Source organism: Pinus tabuliformis, chromosome 8 (assembly GCF_031772625.1).
Source record: "Pinus tabuliformis cultivar Carrire ecotype Pingquan chromosome 8, CPIR1, whole genome shotgun sequence".
Lineage (NCBI taxonomy): Eukaryota > Viridiplantae > Streptophyta > Pinopsida > Pinales > Pinaceae > Pinus > Pinus tabuliformis.
In genome coordinates this window covers 613,505,937-613,529,950 of record NC_142294.1, presented here as the reverse complement: position 1 = coordinate 613,529,950, position 24,014 = coordinate 613,505,937, and positions in this window count along the sequence as shown.

Here is a 24,014-nt window from a genome sequence, read left to right as displayed (position 1 = left end):
GGAATTTCTATTAGTACCATGTATAGTTCCTTGGTTGTTAGTATAGTTATGTTTAACTCTGTTCAATTATTCCGGTTTCATATAGTGTATTTTGTAGTATTTCCTTGCTGAAATAAATTAAGTATTTTGGAACTAGGAAATAACAAATGAGGTGCGGGTAACGTAGTGCGCTTAGAGCACATTGGTCATGTGTGAGTATATAGCATATGAAATAAAATCAGTACAGTAGTGAGTGAAGAGCACTGAGGACCTAAGTTCGCGAATAAAATGGTTGCAAATGGACCTGGGTGTACTAATGATATGACGGAGATATTAAGGAAAATTTTTTTAATTATTTTCTAAGAAAAACATATGTTTAAATCCAACAGGAAGCAATTGAAATTTAACTGGTAACGAAATCTTCTAACATATCAAATGGTGAACTCAGACTAATTTGTGGGAAAAGTATGAACTGAGATAATCATAACTATTTGACAAGACCAAATTTTAACATAGAAATAGTACGAGAAAAAAATAATTATAGATCCACTGTACAGAAACCTATGATGATTGCCATATTGAGCTATAAATTAAGAACATACTATGTTAAGTTACGCATAGACACAACTATGTAAATTATTATGAACCCAACAAACAAAAACGAACTTGGATAGTATGTGTAAACAATCCATGGTGTACAGTTGAAAATAAAAGAGATAAATTGTACAGGTTATTTCAACATTAATTAAATTAAAATGATAGAGAGTCTTTTTAAGTATGAGATCTAGAATCTAGTTGGTAAGCCATGAACAAACAACCTTGAAGGAAACTATTAAATCACAAATGGACTGCGACAAATTTCCCGAACAAGGTTGCTAAAGAAGTTTAAATTATAAATAATAAATTGACTGAACACCGAGCTAACGTCCCAGGTCACAGAACTATTGAATATAGAAGAACAAAACCCAATTAAAGCCATGAAGACTTCCTTAAATTGGGTATTCAACCAACCCATGGGCTAGAAGGTTCCATGCAAAGGGCGGACGTAGATTCACCAACCTTGAAACTAGGTGAAATATTAATTGTAGGTGCATCCCTAACCTTCACCAAATGGAGAATAGAATAAATGAGTAGCATGTGTACATGCGAGATAAACTTGAGAGTCAATAATTGAAACCCAGGTGGAAGGAAGATGTCATATATGCTAGTGTATAAAAAATTAAATCTAGAACTCATTACCTTCATATACACCCTGTAGTTGGGTTCCATCACCATATAACTGGAAATAATTCCAAAATTAGCGCTGAGGAAGGAAAACATGATACACAGAAAAAGAAATTTCACCAGGGTCGGAAAACTGTTACATCCCTTCATATAGAAGAGGAAGAGTCACCTCCTTACCTAGAAGAGTAAAGTTAATAAGAAATTGATGCCTTCGTGTAGTTTTGAGCTGGATGATAAAAGAGATCCCCTGTAGTCACAAATAGATTATTTATCAGGGTAGTGACTGTGCTCCATTGAATTTTTCCGGCACATAGACAAAACCTTAGCACCTCTAGACATAAAATTTAGTGGAAGAAAAATATGGAACCAAGGTAAGCATAAATATTTTCATTAACAAAAATGTAAATAAAGGAAGGGACAAATGCATCTCGGGCACATGTAGTAGCCACGGAGCCATGAAACTCCATGATACCCTTGGACTCCTTATCATTGCATGTCGTTCCACGAAGAACAATGTTCAACCAGAGGAAGTATTTCTCATAAACAAAGTAAGCTTGTAAAGAAAGAAGGACAAACAAAAATGGTCAAGAGCATGAGAGTACACATTAGAAGTCCTCCACGAAACTGTAGCTAAAGTTAATAGAGAAAATCAAAGTTATAAATAAACACGGTGCTTTAATAGTGTACCTGGATTTCATAGGTTGCACATAGCCTCTAGCGGTTAAACGCAGACGATTTCCAGTTGGAGTTGAGTCTAGTAACAAATACCAAGCAAAAAGGGGAGGTTTATCAGAGCGACGACTTTTCCACCCACACCAGGCGAAAATGGTAGAGTTCGTGGAGGAAATGAATATATGGAGTTAGGGTTTTTGGTGAAAAGTTTAGCACCATTTGATGGGCGCATCAAATCCTCACCGTTCACGGTACAAATTGTATCTCACCCTGTGGCAGCCTACGGCTATCACGTGGAACCTTTGCGCTGTCACGATTACATTCATTGATAGAGTGAGAAACACATGGGCGGACCAGAGGTAATGCATAGGTTAGGTGACGGGTCATTCACGCACCCTTTATGTGATTAAACATGATGTACATGAGACCAATTACATTATTATGACACCTTGGATGTTGAACAATGAAACATAGAATTCATATAGTTATGTTAATATTATTAAAGTTCGGTACAATTAAATCAACATAACCCTTGGAGACTGAACAAAATAAAATATAGCCATTGTATAGTTAGGCTAATGTGCCATGTGGAGAGGCTGCACTTGATACTAAATGTAAGTTAAAAAAATAAATCTTACAAGTCCCACTATTGCATAAAGGCATACATACAAGAATAAACATTACAAAAAGGTCACAAGGATATAGAATAATAAACTATGTTATAACATGTATGAATATATTAGTTAAAAGAGATAAAAAACTGGGTTGAATGTTCTATAATAAGGAGAGGTCTGACAACAATTTTCTCATATTAGAAGGCCTCATGGAGACAAACCTTCGATTACGACAATGCACATCAGTTGGAGGAGATTTAGGCCCTAATCCTATTATTTTGGATATCAAGCATTTTATATAAAACCCACCTAGCCCTTTCAAATTAAATCCCTCTTGGTTCGAAGATCCTTCCCTTCATGAAGCTCTAAAATCGCACTAGAACCTTTTCTCCTCTCTTGTATCAAAAGAATCCTCCATTTAGTTTCACAAAAAAAATTGAATTGGTCCAAAGCAATCATCAAATCAATAGTATGGATTAAGAACTTCAACAAAGGGATATTTAGTTTCACACTGAATTGGTCCAAAGCAATCATCTCTTAGTTGGAAAAACAACAAAGGGATATTGACACAAAATATTTGGCCAACATTGAGTCAAAATTGGAGAACACATATGATAAAGGATTCTCCAGGAGGATATAAAATAATTGAAATAAAAGCATAGTAAATTTATCCTCAATAGAGAAAATGAATGAAGGGTGAAAGTAGAATCCTTTAGATTCAAACAAGGGATAAAAACACTAAATATTTTCATTAGATTTTAAGCCATAGAAAAACTATAAATACTATCTAGGGGATAAATATGATTCCTCCTAAGCCGCATCTTCTAAGGAGATCCTCTCAAAAGGATGTATGTACTTGAAAGCGATATTCAATAAGAAAATTGGGTCTACAATTGGGTAGATCTTGGAAGTAGCGATATTATTACCCTATTTTTACAATCAAGAAGGAAATGAATCCCTTATGGAATAAGTTTCAAAACCTAAGCTTTGAAATGCACTACACATTTTTCAAAAAGGTAGAAGCCTTTGGTCATATGGCCTCCCTATGAAATTCTACTTAATGCTATGACATTGTGGGGGAGGACCTTCTTCCCATTTTTGAGTACTAAATGTTTTATGGGAAAATCCATGCCCATTTCCACTCAACTTATATTTTTTTATTCCTAACTCATACAATGATAACCCCTTTGATCTCTTTATACCCATATCCCACTACAACACCATATATAAAATTATTTCAAATATCACTGCTTCTCACTTAAATGACATTTTATACAAAAACATCTTCTTGGAACAATTTGGTTTCCTAGAAGGATAACATGTTCATGAAGCCATTGGTCTAGTCCAAGAAGTCCTGTATTCGATTGAATCCAATAAAAAAATAGTGGTTATATACAAAGTTGATCTCTCCCAAGCTTTTGACAAGGTAAGCTTACTTTACATTAGGTTTTTACTAATTCATTTGGGTTTTTTTCACTCTTTTGTAGCTTGAATTGTGAGTTTCATTACCACCTCATATTTTGAATACATTTTGATAACTGGATATGCTTCCCCTTTTTTTCTATGGGGAAAGGGGTCTATGATAGGGTTTTCTTTTATCTCCACTTCTCTTTCTCATTATTGCAAAGGCCTCAATATGATTATTTCAGATGCAAAGCATAAGGGAAACTATAAAAGAAACTCCATTACCTCCAACTATACTCTAAATCATATGCTCTTTCTGGATGATATCCTAATATTCTTAGATGGTTCTCTAGGTCATATACACAATCTCAAATCTATCTTGGACAACTTTTCTCAAGCCATGAGCAATGATGGTTATCAACAATGTAAAGTATTCCATCTTTGGATGGGGGATGTATAAGAGAGTAAAAATGTTGTTTGAAGATATTTTCACCCCTATTGTTTCTAAGATAAATCAACAAATAAAATATTTTAGTTTTATCCTAAAACCAAAAATATTAATAAAATTAGACTAGCTTTGGCTACTTGAAAAGTTGGAGAAGAGATCCTTGTCTAGTGCAATCGATGGTTATCAAGGGCTAGTAGGCTATTCCTCCATAACATTTTAATGTAATCAATTACTACCTATTGGGCATATCTAGCCTACATCTCCCTGAGTGTTTTGCAAAAATCAAACATATGTCAATCTGTTTCTTGTGGGTTCAAGAAGAGGGGAGATTTTTTTTCCCTTACTACTTTGAACACTATTTTCATACTGAAAGCGTAGGGTGGTTGGGGCTTAAAAATATGGCACGGTTTCCAATAGACCTAGTTGTAAAAGGAGTGTATAAACACATACAAAGTGATGGTTTGTGGTCCCAAATCATTTGTCATAAATAGAACAACCCACAACCTACTTTGGAATAGATTATATGCCCCAAATAATTGGTCTCCAATAGACCCATCATATAGAATGTTATTATAAGATATATTTCTCTTATATGACATCACCTAAGATGGAAAGAAGGAAATGGATACAAAATCCTACTCAGAAAGTACCCTTAGATAGGGCGCCAACACTAGCACTTGCTTCATGATCCCTAATACAACTTTTAAATGATGAAGGAATTCCTTCATTGAATCATATCTCTACCCATAACTTGCCTTATGGACAAAATATTTGGTTGGCTTCTCATGATCTACATCTAGAAGGAACCTCAATGGAATCCTAAGATTAATATGTTCAAGTATTGAAATTTGCAATGTGATCTTATCATATAGTGAGGACAAATTGATTTGGTCCCAACCCAAATGGAGCATACTCTGCAAAATTTGGATATCATGCCTTCGCACAGGAAAATGGAATTGATAAGAGCATGTGGTGGGGGGAAAGGATATGGAAATTAAACTTCCCATCGAAATCTTTTTTTTTTTTTTACTCATAAATAAATCCCCAACATGGGAAAATATACAAAAACTAACTTTTAATGGGCCTAGTATCTTTCCCCTCTGCTAATATGCTTCAGAAATGGTGGATCTTTTTCTTCATTGGTTATCCCATCACACATAGTATGGAGTGAAATCTACCATCAAATACAAACATACACGTGGTAAGGGATTTCTATAGATATTTTTTTCAAAATTTGGTTATTAGGGAATAAAAAGGAACACAATAAAGCTATACCACTTATTTTCATATGGGGGACCTTTCCATAAAGAAATAAAGCATTTTTTAAGATAAGGTGCTATCCCCTTTAAAATCTTCTCTTCATTTTCTAGTTGTTGAAATTTCTTTAGAGTAATATAATCTTGTAAAGTCTCAAAAATATATTTTAGAGACTAATTTTAGTAGGAATTCCCATGGGAATTTTTTGATGGGGCAGCCTAAAGCTATCTCGTTGCAGGTGCAGTAGGGCATGTTCAACATACCTAAGATGTGAATGCTTCCACTATTTATGCAAACATTGGGATGGCTTGCAACAATTTCGTGGAATTATTTGCACTAAAGATAGTCCTACAATTGGCATATGATTAGAAGGTCACTCATCTACATATTTATAGAGACTCTGAAATTGTAATAATTGGATGAAGGGAACAAAAAAGACCATAAACTACTCTCTCCTCCCTCTTTATAATAGAAATTTTAGTTGCTACTTTTTTTGTAAGATCACCTTTGAACATGTCTATACTAATAGGAATTGAAAAGCATATATCCTGTCAAAAGTTGGACTAAATATGGATTGAGCTACATGTGATATCCCTCAAGATAAAAGAGGCCACCAATAGGAACTTCTTCTCGATGCTTACATCTAATTGACACTTCACATAATATCAAATCATTTTTTTTTCATTTGTCAAATATTTTGAGAGAATACGCTTTAATAATATATATTGTCTTGTCCATTCTTATGATAGTGCATGAGTGTAGTAGAAGAGATATATATATATATATATATATATATATATATATATATATATAAAAAAAAGGAGGATTCTATGATTTTTTTTACCTTTTAGAATATTAGCAGAGGCTACATGCCACTTGAATTCTATAAACCATATATCGTTTTGAAATCATGTTTATCTATATAAATATAATTACATATATATTACTTTGGAAAATAAAAAAAGTTGACAAGAAAAATTGCACTTACAAACTGAATTGGGTTGGAGTAGTAGGAAAAATGAAAGTTTATTTCCTTTTCATATCCTAAGCCATGATAGTTATTATTTAATTGTAAATCTTTCTGAATTCTAACTAAACCTTTGGAAGGATCATTTTTTTCTTATGTGTTATATTTAATAAATTCATGAATTTTTTCTTTTATAATCTCAAAGTAAAAAATATTCAAGATCAATTTGATTTAATTTAATTTTTAGTATCACTGTTTTTTTATAATCTTGTGATTCATAATCAAATATTTTATTTCCTTGAACGATATGTTTAGGAGGATTGATCTCATAAAAATAATATTTTGAACAAACACTAGTTTGTAATTCTCTATTGGTACCAATGTTTTAGTGTTCTTAACTTCACGTTCAAGGTTTGGAATCACATTAGTAACAATTAAACCTTTGATTTCACGATTGATAAATATATAGAACACTTTCAAATGTACTATTGGGAATTTTGAGTGAATTTATTTCTATTGTTTCAAGAAATGTTTCCAATAACGAAAACAATTTTATGATTCTATGCATCACACTTTCCTGTACCTCTTTCGATGGTCACTTGCACTTGTTTCTTTTATGTCACACTCATTTGTTTTTATGCATGTTTAGCATGTCATGTACTACTGATTGTGCACCCCACATTGTGTTTTAACAATGAATTGTCGTTGAACATGACCTACTTATTCAAGTTTCAAGCAGGTCATTTCTTTACAATAATGCTTCTTGTAACTACATCCTTTGTACAATTTGATGACATCACTAAATAGTTCTCTTTAATTTTATGATTCCATAAGTCTACCAACTCATTACTCAAAGATACACTTGAACTGAAGCATATGTATTGCATCACTTATGGAAATGAACTTGACATGGATAATATGTTTACATAGTGATATTTTCCAAAATTTATGAGTTTTAAGATTGATATTTGGTAGTTTTTCAAGAATTTCTTCATTAAATGTTAGCTTAGGAATGTAAGAATGAAGAATTAAATATGATAGTATTTTATAAATTATTGGATCTTTTAATAGCCTTTTTTTTACGATAAATTATGGATGTAAATCCTTATAACCTCTTTTACAACTTAGGCCTTTCGAGGCCTCCAACTATTTTGTAAATTTTTTGTCATTTACATAAGTTTGAATTAAAAGAAAATAGTAAATAAATTTTTTATCACTTTCAACATAGCTATAGGGACAACTTTAGAGGCTAATATTCACAAGTGGGCTAATTTTCCATGCTTTTTCCAAAAGAAATGATTCACCAATTTCCATTTTTTTAAATGATTTTCCCTAATTTATAGTATATAATTATTTTGCCATAAAAATCGCCAAATTTGATAGATATAAAATCATTAGAATTTCAATATTTTTACAAAATATGAACAAGCATCTTATAATTCCTCATATTAAAGCTAGTAAGCTTCACCAATATTTCTAAACTTTTAGAGAACTCTCTATCCTTAAAATTTTCTTGCCTAACTTGAAAACTTGAATAAAATAACTATCCACTTTTAATAAGAATAACTTGAAAGTCATACAATAAGAAGACATTATTAACCATAATTTCAAATAAAGTAAACAAAAAAAATTCAGATTTTGTAGAAAAAATTAATAGATAAAATACCCTCAAAATTACAAAACTTTAAATGTTTAATTATAGTTTTATGTTTCCAATAACTTTTTACTTTAAACCATTTGTTGGGGAAATTACATGTGTTCAAATTCCAACATTAATTTATCAAAACGAGACTTGCAAGCTTCGAGGCACAAGCGCAAGTAACACTGGATCAAAGTATCTAATCTAAACTAACATCATGAAATCTGAAATCTATTCCTAAATTAAGTATGGAATTTCTATTCCTAGTTTGAAACTAATCTATTGATAAAAACATGCTCAAATAAAGGAATAACTCTAATCAAATGATGAACTAATTAAAACTTACTCAGAACTAATGAGCAATCTATCTAAATGAGTTCTATTTGATTCAAAACAAATTAACATGTAAAAGCCTAAATCTAATTGCTCACACAACGCAATTTATTAACAAACTGCCTTTAATTCCATAAACTACAAAATCAACCAATGATTAACTATAATAATTGATAATTACTCTATTGAAGTTAAGAAATCATGACAGGATTAATTGAAATCACACAACTCACACTTCCAAACTAAATTCTACAAATCAACTAAAACAGAGCAATTATGAGTGCAAAACGTAGCTATAGGAATCTAGAGTATAGAATGTGGTTACATGAATCCTGAGTACATAATACCACATTAGTATAGAATGTGGCATGAGTAAAAAATGCGGCCAGAGTAAAAAATGCGGCCTGAGTATATAATATGACTATGTGTGTACTCCACAGCCTGCAAACAGAAACCAACAACAATGCACTCGCTTCCCTCTACTAAAATTCCTATTCTCTACTCAAATTCTGCCCTCTACTCAGATCTACAACACACAAATAAATATAGAATACAAAATGAAGTGCTCCAATTCTGAAAACTATTTAGTGAACATATTGGAAATGAAATTTAAATCTATTGACGAATGAAAAACACACTTCCTACATAAAACTATTGTTCGGATCATACCATAAATTAGAAAAAAATTACATAATCTAGAATGCAGAAATAAATTGACAAAGAAATTAAATCTACTTCAAACCATTTGCAAGAAATAAAACGTAAAAATGAAATAAACACACTTACATAATCTATATTAACCATGCAAACACGATGGGTTCAGGCGGCCTTTCCTGTCCATGTGCTGTAGGTCTAAGCTCAATTCATAAAATGGGCACCAAGGCTACAACAATTTCATCACCTTTTATTAATTCATCCAAAAACAGAGTTCAATGTACAACAGTTGTGCTTCCTCTCCTACATAACTCCTCTATGTGTAACCTGTAACTCCCTCTCTAGTACTAAGTGACTGAAATATATACTATGCTTTTACAGTTTGAGATCCCAAACTCAAGGATCTGATCTTAGCCATATGCCAACAAAATTACAAAAATACATTTCAATTGATTTTTCTGGAATTTGGTTATGTCAAATTTGTCTTGGGAAATCTCATGATCCATGCATAGCTTGATTGAGATCTAGAATATTTGATTGCAGCTCCATATAGATTGAAAAAGAAATGAATAAGTCTTCAACCCGAAATATCCAAAACCATGGCTGATCTGAAACTGTCAAACCTAGAATTTCTGTACTTAACCCAAAAATTTTGTACTTCATTTTGTACTTAAGATTCTGCTGACCATAACTTCTTCATGGTGATGAATTTTGACAAATAGTTTCTAGGTTACCTGAATGAGGGTACTTTGAACAAACCCCATGTCTCAGAATCCCAAGATTCTTCTTAATTTGATCACAAAATGAGATTTTAATCTACATGAATTCTGTACTTAACCTATATCAACTAGTTTAATTGAATTATGAAGAATTTTGGCAATGGATCCCTGCAGTAAATGAACTTGGAAAAAGCATCATTAGAAAATCATAGCAAAGCCATCTATAATCATTGAAAAGTTAAGAAAACTAATAATTATCAACCATGAAGTGTAAGATATGAATTGGAGGCAAGTTGTGGAATTATGGTATGAAACGAGTTAAAAATATACGAATTCAGGTTATGAATAGTGGTTTTGTATGGTGGAAAAAAATGGGCATATTTGAGGCCCAACATCTCCCCATGACTGTGGATTTTCATGTCCTCATGCAAACAAATCCCTTGCTTATTTACAGATTTTTGATATTGTTTTGTAGATGTTGGTTCTTTGTGGAACACCATTGCTTAAATATTTAGAGGTTATTGTTCTTGTGGAGCAACACTACTTGAATATTTGGAGGTGGTAGTTCTTATGGAGTAGCACTCTTCACATTAACATATCATAACAATCTATAGAGAAATAAAAATTGAGGAAAAGAAAGGGATGGATGAGGAAGAGATGATGGATGAAATGAAGTGGTGATGGAGATGGTAAGTATGTCAATGGGTGCTTGCATACCTTGTCATCATGAGGCCAATTCTTATAGGTGGTTTTCCTTTACCATTTCATGGTAGTAATGAATTCATCCTCTGAATAGAATGCTAGGATAAGACACTATAGATACTACCTTCATGAGGATTTTTCTAACATGGTCTTGTAATAAGAGTATGTCTCTTTATTATGAGTGGAAAATGGAACAAAAACAGTAGGATAATTATTTATGAAAGATGAAATTCAAGGAATGAGAAGTGGTTAATCATTAAGTTTCTTAAACCTTCCAATGAATTAGAGAATCTTAAGCTAAATTTTACCTCAAGTTTTACCTTTATAGTTGATGTGCTTGTTGCTACAAGATGAAGTAGAATATGGAATGGCTAGAGCCGTTTTGACTGTTGATTTGGTATGTTGAAGAAGGATGGGGGATGAACTGAAGGGCTGAAGGATGAACTAAAGGTCCCCTTCTCCCCCATGCATGAGAGTTATATGTCCCTAAACAACTGAGGAAAGGTCACTGTTGCTACAAATGATGGTCAGAATGCTATATGGAAGCATTTACTAAAATAAATACACTGCTACAAATAAAAATAGGAATGCTGATAGAAATATCCAAATTATTGCAAATCTGTGTTGAGATCACAAAACCATATAGTCTTCAACTGCTACACACCTATGTGCAATCTTGCGTATGTGAATAAATTGTGTCAATGTCGAACATAAGAAATAATCACTGGAGCATTGACCATTGAGAAGGTCTTTAACCAATGCGAGAGATCCCACCTTTGATTTCAATGGGAATCAAGGTACTAGCTACATTGTACTAGCCATGAATGGATTTGTCGAAGTCAAATGGACTACATAATTCATCGACCAAGAAACATTGATGCATTTCCTTAGTAGATGACAAAGACACCTGCCATTAAGGCATGCATTCTCCTAGATACCTTATCTAACCCTAACCTTGATCCCAGATAATATGTTGATGTCGATTGGACAAGGCCTATTGGCAGGTGGGCCTTAAGGGATCCCACATCAACCAAATCGAGTATAAACATAATTACTTGAAACATACAAGATTTGAAGGACTCATACAAATTTACAAACTTTATTTGGAACTTTGCCCACGAGTTACCTGGGTTTCAAGCAATGTCCCTGTCGAGTTGCACTAGAAAATCTGGTTTTCACAAAAGGACTTATTTTTCTCTTTATTATTTTCATTTATTTATTTATTACAATACTAACTTTCCTAATCTACTGGAGAAAAGATGTCCTCCTTCAAGTGAAGGAGAAATTCCAATGAAGCCATGTGCATATAAGGTACAAAGATGTATTCATGCCCATATTTAACATATAAACTTTAGAAGGTACATGAGCATGAAAAATCAGTAGTTTTGAAATATGTGATACAAAGAGTATTTGAAGATGAGAGTGGAACTTTGGATGGATTGTGATTTGGAACCAATTATCATTGTAATCATAATGGTATTGGCCCATTTATTCATTTGGATCACTCTGAAAGTCCTCCTTGGTCATGCCATGCAAACTTGGATAATTGGTTTCATGAATAGGAGAAAAGATGTCCTCCTTCAACCTTCTTACCCTTAGACCTTACTTGAAGTGTTTACTTATTACCTACAAGTGAAGGAGAAATTCCAATGAAGCCATGTGCATATAAGGTACAAAGATGTATTCATGCCCATATTTAACATATAAACTTTAGAAGGTACATGAGCATGAAAAATCAGTAGTTTTGAAATATGTGATATAAAGAGTATTTGAAGATGAGAGTGGAAATTTGGATGGATTGTGATTTGGAACCAATGATCATTGTAATCATAATGGTATTGGCCCATTTATTCATTTGGATCACTCTGAAATTCCTCCTTGGTCATGCCATGCAAACTTGGATAATTGGTTTCATGAATACATGCAAGGATTGCTGATGGACATGGTGAAAGTTCCTATATCTCAGGTTCAACGACATGCTCTTCATCAGATTTGGTACATGATTTCTCGATATCCTTGGTAGATAGGCAAGAGTAATTAAGGGAGACTTCCAATTCCTCTTCTAGTCGTGGAGAGATAGATAATTTCTTGATTGTGGTCACGATGAACTCTTCTTGAGAGAGAGATATCCTAGCTATTTCTAGGATTTGAGAAAGTACTTCGAGGGACATTCTTCAAGCTCTCAATCATTCTTGAATTTGTCCTACTGGTTGATGATCTATGTCTCGCAACATGAATGAATACATAGGGGTTCTTACAACACCCCAAAAATATTTTATCTTTAAATAGCTTGAAATTTTAATCTAAACGAATTAAAAATACTAATTGCGATAAAACTTACCAAAATTGCTTACTTGGACAACCAAAATTTGTAGAAACCCCACCGTAGTGGATGTGTGGCTCTTTGGTCACGTCTTACCATACACTCCCCACCCTTTGATTATCCTGCAAAATCTTGAACACACAACAACTACACTCCAATCCCTTTAGCACCTCCTTGACAACGATGCCAAAAATGTTGGGGAAATTAGATGTGTTATAATTCCAACATTAAATTATCAATCAAGACTCATAAGCTTCACATCACAAGTGCAAGTAATGTAGGATCAAAACGTCTAACATAAACTAACATCATGAAATCTAAAATCTATTCCTAAATTAAGTATATAATTTCTATTTCTAGTTTGGAACTAATCTATTGATAAAAACATGCTCAAACAAAGGAATAAATCTAATAAAATGATGAAATAATTAAAACTTAATTAAAACTAATGAAAGATCTATTTAGAGTGTTATTCGATTCAAAACAACTCAACATGTAAAATCCTAAAGCTAATTGCTCACACAACGAATTTATTAACAAGCTGTCTTTAATTCCATAAACTGCAAAATCAACAAATGATTAACTATGGTAATTACTCTATTCAACTTAAGAAATCATGAATGCTTAATTGAAATCACACAACTCATGCTTCCAAACTAAATTCTACCAATAAACTAAAACAGAGAAATTTTGAGTACAAAACAGAGCTACAGGAATCTTGAGTACAGAATGTAGCTACACAAATCCTAAGTACAAAATGTAGCATGAGTACAGAATGCAGCCTGAGTACAGAATGTGACTATGTGCATACTCCATAGCCTGCAAAGAGAAACCAACAATAATGCACTCGTTGCCCTCTACTCAAATTGCCGCCCTCTACTTAGATCTACAAAACATAAATAAATATAGAATACAAAATGAAGTGATGAAATTCTGAAAGCTATTTAGCAAACATCTTGGAAATGAAATGTAAACATATGGACTAAAGAAAAATAGAAATCCTACATAAAACTATTCCCAGGATCACACTATAAATCAGAAAGCAATTACATAATCTAGAATGCAGAAATAAATTGACAAAGAAATTAAATCTACTTCAAACCATTTGCAAGAAATAAAATATAAAAAGGAAATAAACACACTTACATAATCTATATTAACCATTTAAACACAATGGGTTTAGGCAACCTTTCCTATCCATGTGTTGTAGGTCTAAGCTCAATTCATAATATGGGCACCAAGGCTAGAACAATTTCATCACCTTTTATTAAGTCATCCAAAAACAAAGTTCAATGTACAACAATTGTGCTTCCTCTCCTACATAACTCATTTATGTGTAACTTGTAACTCCCTCTATAGTACTAAGTGACTGAAATATATACTATGCTTTCACAGTTTGAGATCCCAAACTCAAGGATATAATCTTAGCCATATGCCAACAAAATTAGAAAAATACATTTCAATTGATTTTTCTGGAATTTGGTTATCTCAAATTTGTTTTGGGAAATGTCATGATCCATGCATAGCTTGATTGCGATCTAGAATATCTAATTACAATTCTATATATCTTGAAAAATAAATGACTAAGTCTTGAATCTGAAATATCCAAAGCCATGGCTGATCTGAAATTGTCAAACCCATAATTTCTTTGCTTAAACCGAAAATTATGTACTTGTTTATGTACTCAAGATCCTGCTCACCATGACTTCTTCATGGTGATGAACTTTGACAAACCGTTTCTGGGTTACTTGAATTAGGGTATTTTCAACAAATCCCATGTCTCATAATCCTGATATTCTTCTTCATTTTATCGCAAAATGAGATATTAATCTACATGAATTTTGTAATTAACTCGTAGGAACTAGTTTAATTGAATTATGAAGAATTTCCGCAATGGATCCCTGCAATTAATGAACTTGGAAAAAATATCATTAGAAAATCATAGCAAATTCATCTCTAATCATTGAAAAGTTAAGAAAACTAATGATTATCAACCACGAAGTCTAAAATATGAATTGGAGGCAAGTTGTGGAATTATGGCATGAAATGAGTTAAAAATATAGGAATTTAGGTTATGAAAAGTGGTATTGTATGGATGAAAAAATGGGCATAGTTGTGGCCCAACACCGTTGGAAAAAAGAGATTGGTAATTTTGTAGATAATGTTCCCTTTAAGGTAATTGATTACCACTCTTTGAGATGATATAATTGTCCACTCACCAAATACTTCAGTCCTTAACACCCAATTTATTTTCTAAAAGTATTTGAATGGTAGTTAAAAAGAAAACAATTAAATCAATACCTTGAAGGAAAAAACACTAATTACATATGTGTATTCCCTTATGAAAGCTGTTGGGTGTTTTTTACTATGGCAGCCCTTGAAGGAATCAATCAAATAATCCATTAGAGTACTAGCAGAAAATTTAAGCTTGTAATCATGGTTCATTGTACTAGGGAAAAATTCAATCTTATTTCAAAGGCTTGGTTTAATGAATTTTATATGTTCACATGCTAATTCTATAATAGATTAATTGTGGTCAAGATTTGTACATGGAATAATCATGTGTAAGTTGAGAAACACTAAGAAAATGGATCCTAAAAATAAAGTAAACAGATTTCGAATGGATTTTTTTAATAGATCTAATTATAAAGCTACTCAATTTAATTTAGTTGGGGCTTGGAAGATAATTTGCAATTTTTTCATATGTTAATATAAAAATCTTTATAAATTAATTTATGTTCAATTGGATTATTTGATGAATTGGTAGGAAAATCAACTTCTTGGTTAGTTCTAATAGTTTTATCAATGGATTTGTTGAATTTTGAGATCTGAAATATTTTCTTTGTGCCTTGGTGTAATGCACTATAAAATAATAAAAATTCTAAATCAACCCCATGATTTGTAATTTTATTTTATTTTATCATAGATGCACATGGAAGACACAAAATGGTCATCAACAAAATAAAATCACCGATCTAAGGGAAATTTACATGCTTGTTATCAAAAGGATTGAAGAGCTATGAAATTGGGATCATGAAAGAATGATTTATAACAACAACACCAATATCCATAAATAAATTTTAATTTGGATAGAGAAAACATGCTAGATTTACATTTAAAAAAATATGCATGTTAATAGTACATTCTTATCCAAGATGTTTCTATGATACAATTTCCTCTTTGGTCATAACCCCATAAGGATTTGCTTGACTAGTACATCAGAAATTGTATCAAGAATAACTACAAAACAAAATAGATTTATGATTTGGAATTACTAGTCAAAATTCCTATAAAGACATTCATGCAATCTCGTGATTGATTTTATTTTCTTGTACCTCTTATTCTTTAACAGTTGGATCTATCCATTTCTTCATATTTCATGCTTGTTTTAGCACCATTGGATACACCTCACCTCTTATAGAAAAATATCATGGTGATACCATTCCCTTAAGACCATAAGAGCTCCAATACCATGTTAAGAAATAGAGCGTAAAATAGGACATTAGAACTAAAAGAAAAAGCCGTAAGTCATTGTCAACCTGTGATGATATTTATTAAAACGATACAAATTTAAATTACAAGGTTGAAACTACCTCCTACACTACATTTACTCTTATAATAACACCTCATCAAGAGATTGGGAAAGGGGGAGGAAAAATAGGATCTAATATATACTCAGAATAAAAGTTATATTATATAATGTGTAATACATGAAGTTGATGTAGAACATCATTATTACATAGGGATTTACATGTTACATAATGAAACCATTCAAAGATGCTAACTCATCTTATAATTAGTTAAAAAAGAATGAATCATAGATTTATTGTGTATGTACTAACTACTTGTAATAGGTTACTTGTGTCACTAGAATTATTAACACCTTTTTTTATTTTATGTTCTTAATTTCCATTTCTAAAGTTACTTGCTCTTTTCCACTATATATTTGTTTGCATGATTTTATTAATTGATTCTTCATACCAATTTCTTGTAAAGATAATCATCCTATTCATATAGAAATGTTAGTTGCTCTTCTAATTAAAATATACATTATATGCTTGGAACTTGAACATTGTGATGTAGAATATTTTCCTTTATTTTGTAATGTAGACACAACTTCATCATTTATAAATGTTAGTTGTTCTTTTATTTCACATGTATATTGTGTGCTTGGCAGTTAAAGATTGTTATGTAGCATATTTTATTTTATTCTGCGATACAACCACAACTTCAATAATATAATATTGTGATTTACCATGTTCATTTCACTCCTTTCCTTTCAAAATAAAACTATGCTCCACTCACTTGCCTTGTTTTCAAAAACCACAATTACAACAATTTTTATGACATACTTTTCAGAAGTCACAACTTCAATTATATTATCACTGTTTTGATGTCATGCTTTTTGAAAGACACAACTTCTTCAATGATATTATCACTATTTTGATGTCATGTTTTTCAAACACCACAAGTTCAACAATATTACTTCATGATTAACTATATTCATTTTACGTCACCTTCTTTTCAAAATCCAAAACTCAACATCACTACAACAATTTCAATATCATACTTTTAAAATCCACCACTTTATGTTGCTTCCACTTAGTTGTTCAAAAACCACCACTTCATGTTCCTTTCACTTCCATGGTCAAAACCCACCACTTCCCTATCACTTACTATATTTTATATTAAATGAATTTCTTCTCAAAATATACACAAACTGCAACTTCAATAAAACAAAATCATGATGTGTGTGAGTTTATATATATATAATATAATTTATTTTGAATGCATTTTTTCCAGAATATATAAAAGATCTCTCCACCCCGCCCACACACACACATATATATTAAAATACAAATTTCAACAAAGTTCTCTTTATAATTATAATAATTTGACTAGATTATTTATGTTTCTTTTACATCTACATTTAAAAAAATCCAATTTCAATAACTTTAACATTTTGTTTGGAAAAAATGATTTTAAAACCCCTCCATCAAAGATCAATTCAATCATTAACAAGGACGATAACTACATAGCAACATAGTCCCTGCGTCTTTGTGCAGAGTTCACATTTTGTCATTATTCTAGAACCCTTTGTTTCTATAATCATTTCCAGAATTCATCCCCTCTTTTGGTAGCTATCGATATGTTGTGTGATTAAGGCAGTGCAGCATCTACACTTTTTTGTTATTCGAGAATTCTCCATTTCTGAACTTTGTTGTTATTCCCACCTTTGCACATGCTTCCTCAACACCTCCACACTCCGCATAATGAGCCAGATCTGCATAGCATCATCCACACCTTCGTACTCCACATAATGAAACTACATCGAAACTCTACACATTGAAAGCTTCCTTCGAACCTCTGAAGAAACATGATAGCACAACTAAGAAAAAGCAGAATCATGATAAACTGAGACCTTTTATGGACAACATTGATGGAAGGATTTTAGAACTGATGTAGTCATGGAGAGGTGGCTTTGTGTTACCTTTGTTATTTATTTATTAATTTTTACACAATTACGTGAGGGGTTCAAGAGAAAGGGTACATGGAGGAGTTTGTGTTCCTTTCTATTCACACACATTCCTTGCACATGCTTCTTTCTACACTCCCTTTTTGCTACACATGAAAATAGAGCTTCTATAAAGAATCAAAATGCAATGCCAGATTAATTCTCTAGAGCAAGGTCAATAAATATCATGAGATCCAAAGCCACTGACACATAATAATTGTTTGTAAAGTTATTTTTGCAAATACAATAAAGGTTCAAACAATTGGTCTTAACATGTTGCAAATATAATAATTGTTTAAACCGCTTCTTTATTACATTTCCACATAAAGATATTTTTAATTTATAGTTTCATTGGATCTATCGATATGGTAGTGTGATTAAGGTAGTGCAAGGTATGCACAATCAAAGCTAAGCAAGATTCCTATGCACATAGAAACTCCACATAATGAAAAAATTATTTGCACCTCCACATTCATTACAATGAAATCTTTGTCCACACATCCACATTTCAAACAATGGAAGCTAAGCTATGAGATATGCAATTGCCCAAAATCGCTGAAGATATAGATAAATTGTCCAAAGAAAGTGCATACCCAAAAAATAACATTAAGTAGTTCGATTAAATGGAGGTGAGTGAAACACATCAATATTTTATATTAGCTTCTTCTGCATCTTTTCACTCGAGACGATGAAAGCTTCCTCCACACCATAAAATTTGCACAATGAAATATTTTTCCACACATTCACACTCCACATAGTGAAAGCTTTCTCTATACTTGTGCACTCCATGCAATGAAAGTTTCCTCTTCACCTCCGCACTTATCAACATTATCGAGATTAATAATAAAACTTAGGTTTCTCTGAGCATTGTTTTCTTTAAGTGTGTTATTTTAATAACTTTGATTTATGGAACTATGAGTTTATGTTAATTATATATTTGGATATTAATATATATGAAATTAGTAAGTTTATGTTAATTATAAAATTAGAAATTTAATATAGTTGGAATTTAATTATTCGAATATAAAGTTGAGAGACATTTTTTTAATAAATTTGATTTATACAACTTTGAGTTTATGTTAATTATAGATTTGGATATTTAATATATATGAAATTAGTAAGTTTATGTTAATTATAAATTTGGATATTTAATATAGTTGGAATTTGATTAATTGAATAAGAAATTACATTTTCCTGACCCAAAATTTGAACAATTTTGGATGTATCTTCATTTATAATTATAATTGGATGTTATGGAAATCATGTGCATGCACATTAGCACTTTGGATAGTAAATAAAAACTTAGCAATATTATATATAAGGCAACTAGATAACTATAAATTCAAATACCAAAAATTTATATATCAATTTCACTCTAAGATGTGGAGGAAGCTTCCATTGTGCTTCTACTACACCTCTCCACTCTGCATAATCAAATATTTTTGTGGTAGCTAGGCGGTGTCATTGAGAGTTTCCAAGCATCAATCTAGAAGTTGTTTTTTTCGTATATATGAGTTGTAGTTACGATCTAGAAGTGTGGAAGTAAGAGATTTATGTCCTATATATGTATCACTGTTGTGATAAATAAAGATATCTAAGTGTGTTTGGCATTTCATGTTTAATCTCTCTCTCTAATCTCTCTATTGTTTCTAACATGGTATCAAAGTTGGTTCAGCCCTGACTCCCTCATGAGGGGGAATGAGATCATGCAATTTTAGCCATGATACTCCTTTGTACATAGATTAGTTTAATAAAGTGTTTGATCTATTGTTTATGTGAATATTAGATTTGTGTGTGGATTGTGGATAGTTGCATGCAAAGATCCAATTTTTCAATTGTTGTATGAAGTTCCATTGTGGACAAATAATTATAAAAGAAGAGGAGATATCTTGTGAATAAGCTGGATCAACATAGATTTGGTTTGATCTAGTGTGGATATACAATTGAGAGCAATGTATACATGTTTTAAATGGTGGTTCTATAGATTATTAGATGGTGAAATATGTACAACTCTGACATGGAGGTGGAATGTTGGCATTTCTCATTCTAGATCTGAACTAATAAAATATTCTAGTATTTTTTATATTTGATCTGATCTGCACCTATCAATAAAGAGAAGTTATTGATTTTATGTCTATAAGTTTTGGTGGTTGGTGTTTGTGTTTTTATTGGTTATAAAAAGGGTTGGTGGTTCTTAAACTGGAAGCCCCGATGTTCGAAACATCAATGATTGTATGTTTTTATTGTCTATAAAAATTGTTAGTGGCTCTTAAACTGGAAGCCCCATTGTCTGAAACATCAGTTCTTTTGTGTTAGTAAGGTCAAGTTGTTTGATCAACTTTTGAACACATTCAGTATCTAGACCTCCATCCTAGCAACTAACGAATAGTTGAAAGAGAAATATCCGATATATGGTGGTTGGTCCATAGGATGGTTCATTACTTAGCGAATCTTATTGTGTAAGACCCGAAGGGCTGAGGTGTCAATATTGTTGATATTTCAAAGTTCATAAACTATAGTCAAAGGAAGTTACATTTTAAGTGGAGGCCAAGTGATAGATCAAAGATGTGACGGTGAAAGAGTGGTGTTTGTGAGATTCCATAGTGGATATGAGCGTTGATGAAGACTAGTCAGACAAATATTATCTTTGTTTCTGTAATATGTGTTTTCAATGTTTTTCATGTAAGCATTAAGGGAGGGTATTGGAGGTAATGCTTCCATGTGTTGTTTTGAGTTGTCATTGAGAGTTCCCAAGCATCAATATAGAAGTTGTTTTTTCCTATGTATGAGTTGAAATCATCATCTAGAAGTGCGTAAGTGAGAGATTTATGTCCTATATATGTGTAACTATTGTGATAAATAAAGATATGTAAGTGTGTTTGGTGTTGTGTGTTTAATCATTCTCTTTGATCTCTCTGTTTTGTCTAACAACTTAATATGAATTTTAGATAATACATGGCCAATTTCTTTATATCTCCACGGATTCAGAACAACCAATATAATGATTACAAAGTATGAAAATATTAGGATTCAACTTTCATTGTATGGTGTGCAGAAGTGTGGCTTGCAAAAACGATTCTAGGTCAATGGAAAGAAATTATGGTATTGACTCGCAAGTAATATGCACAAAGGGACAAATAGGTCTAGGATTTAATTAGATTCAAACATATGGATTCTAAGGATGGTGAAAGGCATTTAGAGTGAAATAAAATATAGTAAAATTGTTGGGCCAAAGTACAATTTAATCGAATAATAGGAACATTGAGGAACAAAATTACAAATTACCATTATTTATGATGGTAGAAGCTTTGATTGTTCGAAATGTGGGAGTGTGAAGGAGGCACAAAAAAATGTTCCTCCGCACTCCAAAGACATACATTTTGTATTTATTGTGAAATATATTTTATAGAATTTTGACCAAATTTAAAAAAAAATTATGTGTAAATATCGACATGGATTATAAAAAACGAATCCTTTTCAGTAGATATATAGGACTTCATTTATTTGATTGCTTTGTATGTTGTGTTTAATTGCTAGATGTATGTCTTGCATAACATATAACTAGATCATGGTTGGTGTTCATCCATGGAAAAAGTATTTAATATAAAGGAAATGATTTATCTATTTTGAAGTTGAGGAAATCCCCTTTTTGGAGAATGGATGTCTATTTGTTAATAATGAAAATACACTAAATATAATGTTTCTAAAATCTATAGTCAAAATATCATTGAGCTAGAGTGTTTCAATTGACATCATTAAGGAGGTGCAGAGGAAGATTTGATTATGCAAAGTGCAGAGGATGCACAATGCAAATGGACATTCTTGATATATGAAAAGTGATTACGATATTGACTCATGGGTAATATTTGCGGAGAGCGCGATATGTATAGGATTGCATAACTCAATGTAATAATATATGTGAGAAAACCAATATACATTTTTTAAATAAAGAAGATTATTTCAAATATATGAATTCGAAGGTTGATGAAATGCACTTAGCATGAGATAAATTGCATGAAAATTTTTGGATGAAAGTACAAATTAACTTGATAATAGGAACGCAAATGCACAAAGTTTAAAATTAGCATCATGTATGGTGGAGGAAGCTTTCATTGTGTGCAACATGGGAATGCATAAGAAGCACAATGAAAGCTTACTCTGGACTTTCATACTTCACAAAATGAATGTAACTCAATACTAAACATATAATGTCTTTCGAGCATTAAAAAATTAAAACATATAACATATTTATCATGTTAGCGTTGTATTCTTAAGAGATGTATGTATAAGATCTAAAGATGTTGTCAAATGCTCATTTTAATTCTAATAAATAACACAACATTAGATGAAATATAAAATATCAAAGCATATCTTTGAAAACTTATGCAAAACATTACCACAAAATTCTCCACAAAAATGGTAAACAGACTATGAATTGGAACACAATAATTGATCTTTATGCTTGAGAAGTCTTGGACTACATAAGAAACACAATTATAATAATGAGAATTATATGTAGATTCAAATGTAAATCATCAGAGCTATAATTTGGATATATGCAATATCTTACCTAAAACATCATCCCAGGATTATTTAAAAAATTGGTGAATAGAGTCATATTTGAAACAAAGTAATCATAATTCGAATTGTTACCACTCAAACTAGTAGGGGTCCTAGGAGGGGATCCTAAAGGGTAGCTTCTAGGTCAATGGAAACAAATGGAGTGTTATGCCATTGTTACCTCAACTAAGGCTCCTCTCCCTTAATGGAACTTTCCCAATGGGAGGAGACCTAGTATAAGGGAATTACTAGAGTCAATGAAAGGATGAGGAGTGATTCCTAAGGCTTATTCACAAGAGAGACTCAATTGTATGGTTTTCTTGCTTGAGAAGTAAGGTATAAGGTTCCCTATGAAGGGCCAAGGGTATTTCAAGTGCTAGGGTTTGCAGATAAGACTTGTAAGGAAGATACCTAGTCCTAGAAATACTTGTGAAATATTGGTTTCTAAGTGGTCTTTGTGAAATTAAATTCAATAGGTCATGGGACCATACATGATGAAGTGGACCCAAAATTAGGTCAGGGGGGACGAAATTGATAACGAGGGGTGTGCTTGAACTAATTGAGGGCGAGAAGGGGATTAAAGGAGAAATTATCGGTAGTTTTGATTCAATTATCCCAATCAGGTCACTAGCTAAGGGAATCTAAGGGCAAGTATTGATCTAAGAGCTAGGGATTGAAATATATCTCAAGATCCCACCCTAAGAATTGCTTCAAATTTGGAGGGCATCTAGAAGACATAACAATGATGTAATGGGAAAGATATCAAACTTTTTTGATGGGTCAATTGTGAGAAAATTGATGCCTTAGGTCACCTATGGAAGCTAGGCCTAGAAAGGAAGGGAGAAAGGTGGGAAAAAATATGTTTTTAAGTGATCACCTATGGATTATTAGTGCATTTTCCTTTGGGGGAGATGGATTCAAGGAGATTCTAATATTTGGAATGGATTCACTTAGTCAAGGAGGCATAAACAAAAACTCTGCATGGCATTAGGGCATGAGAATAG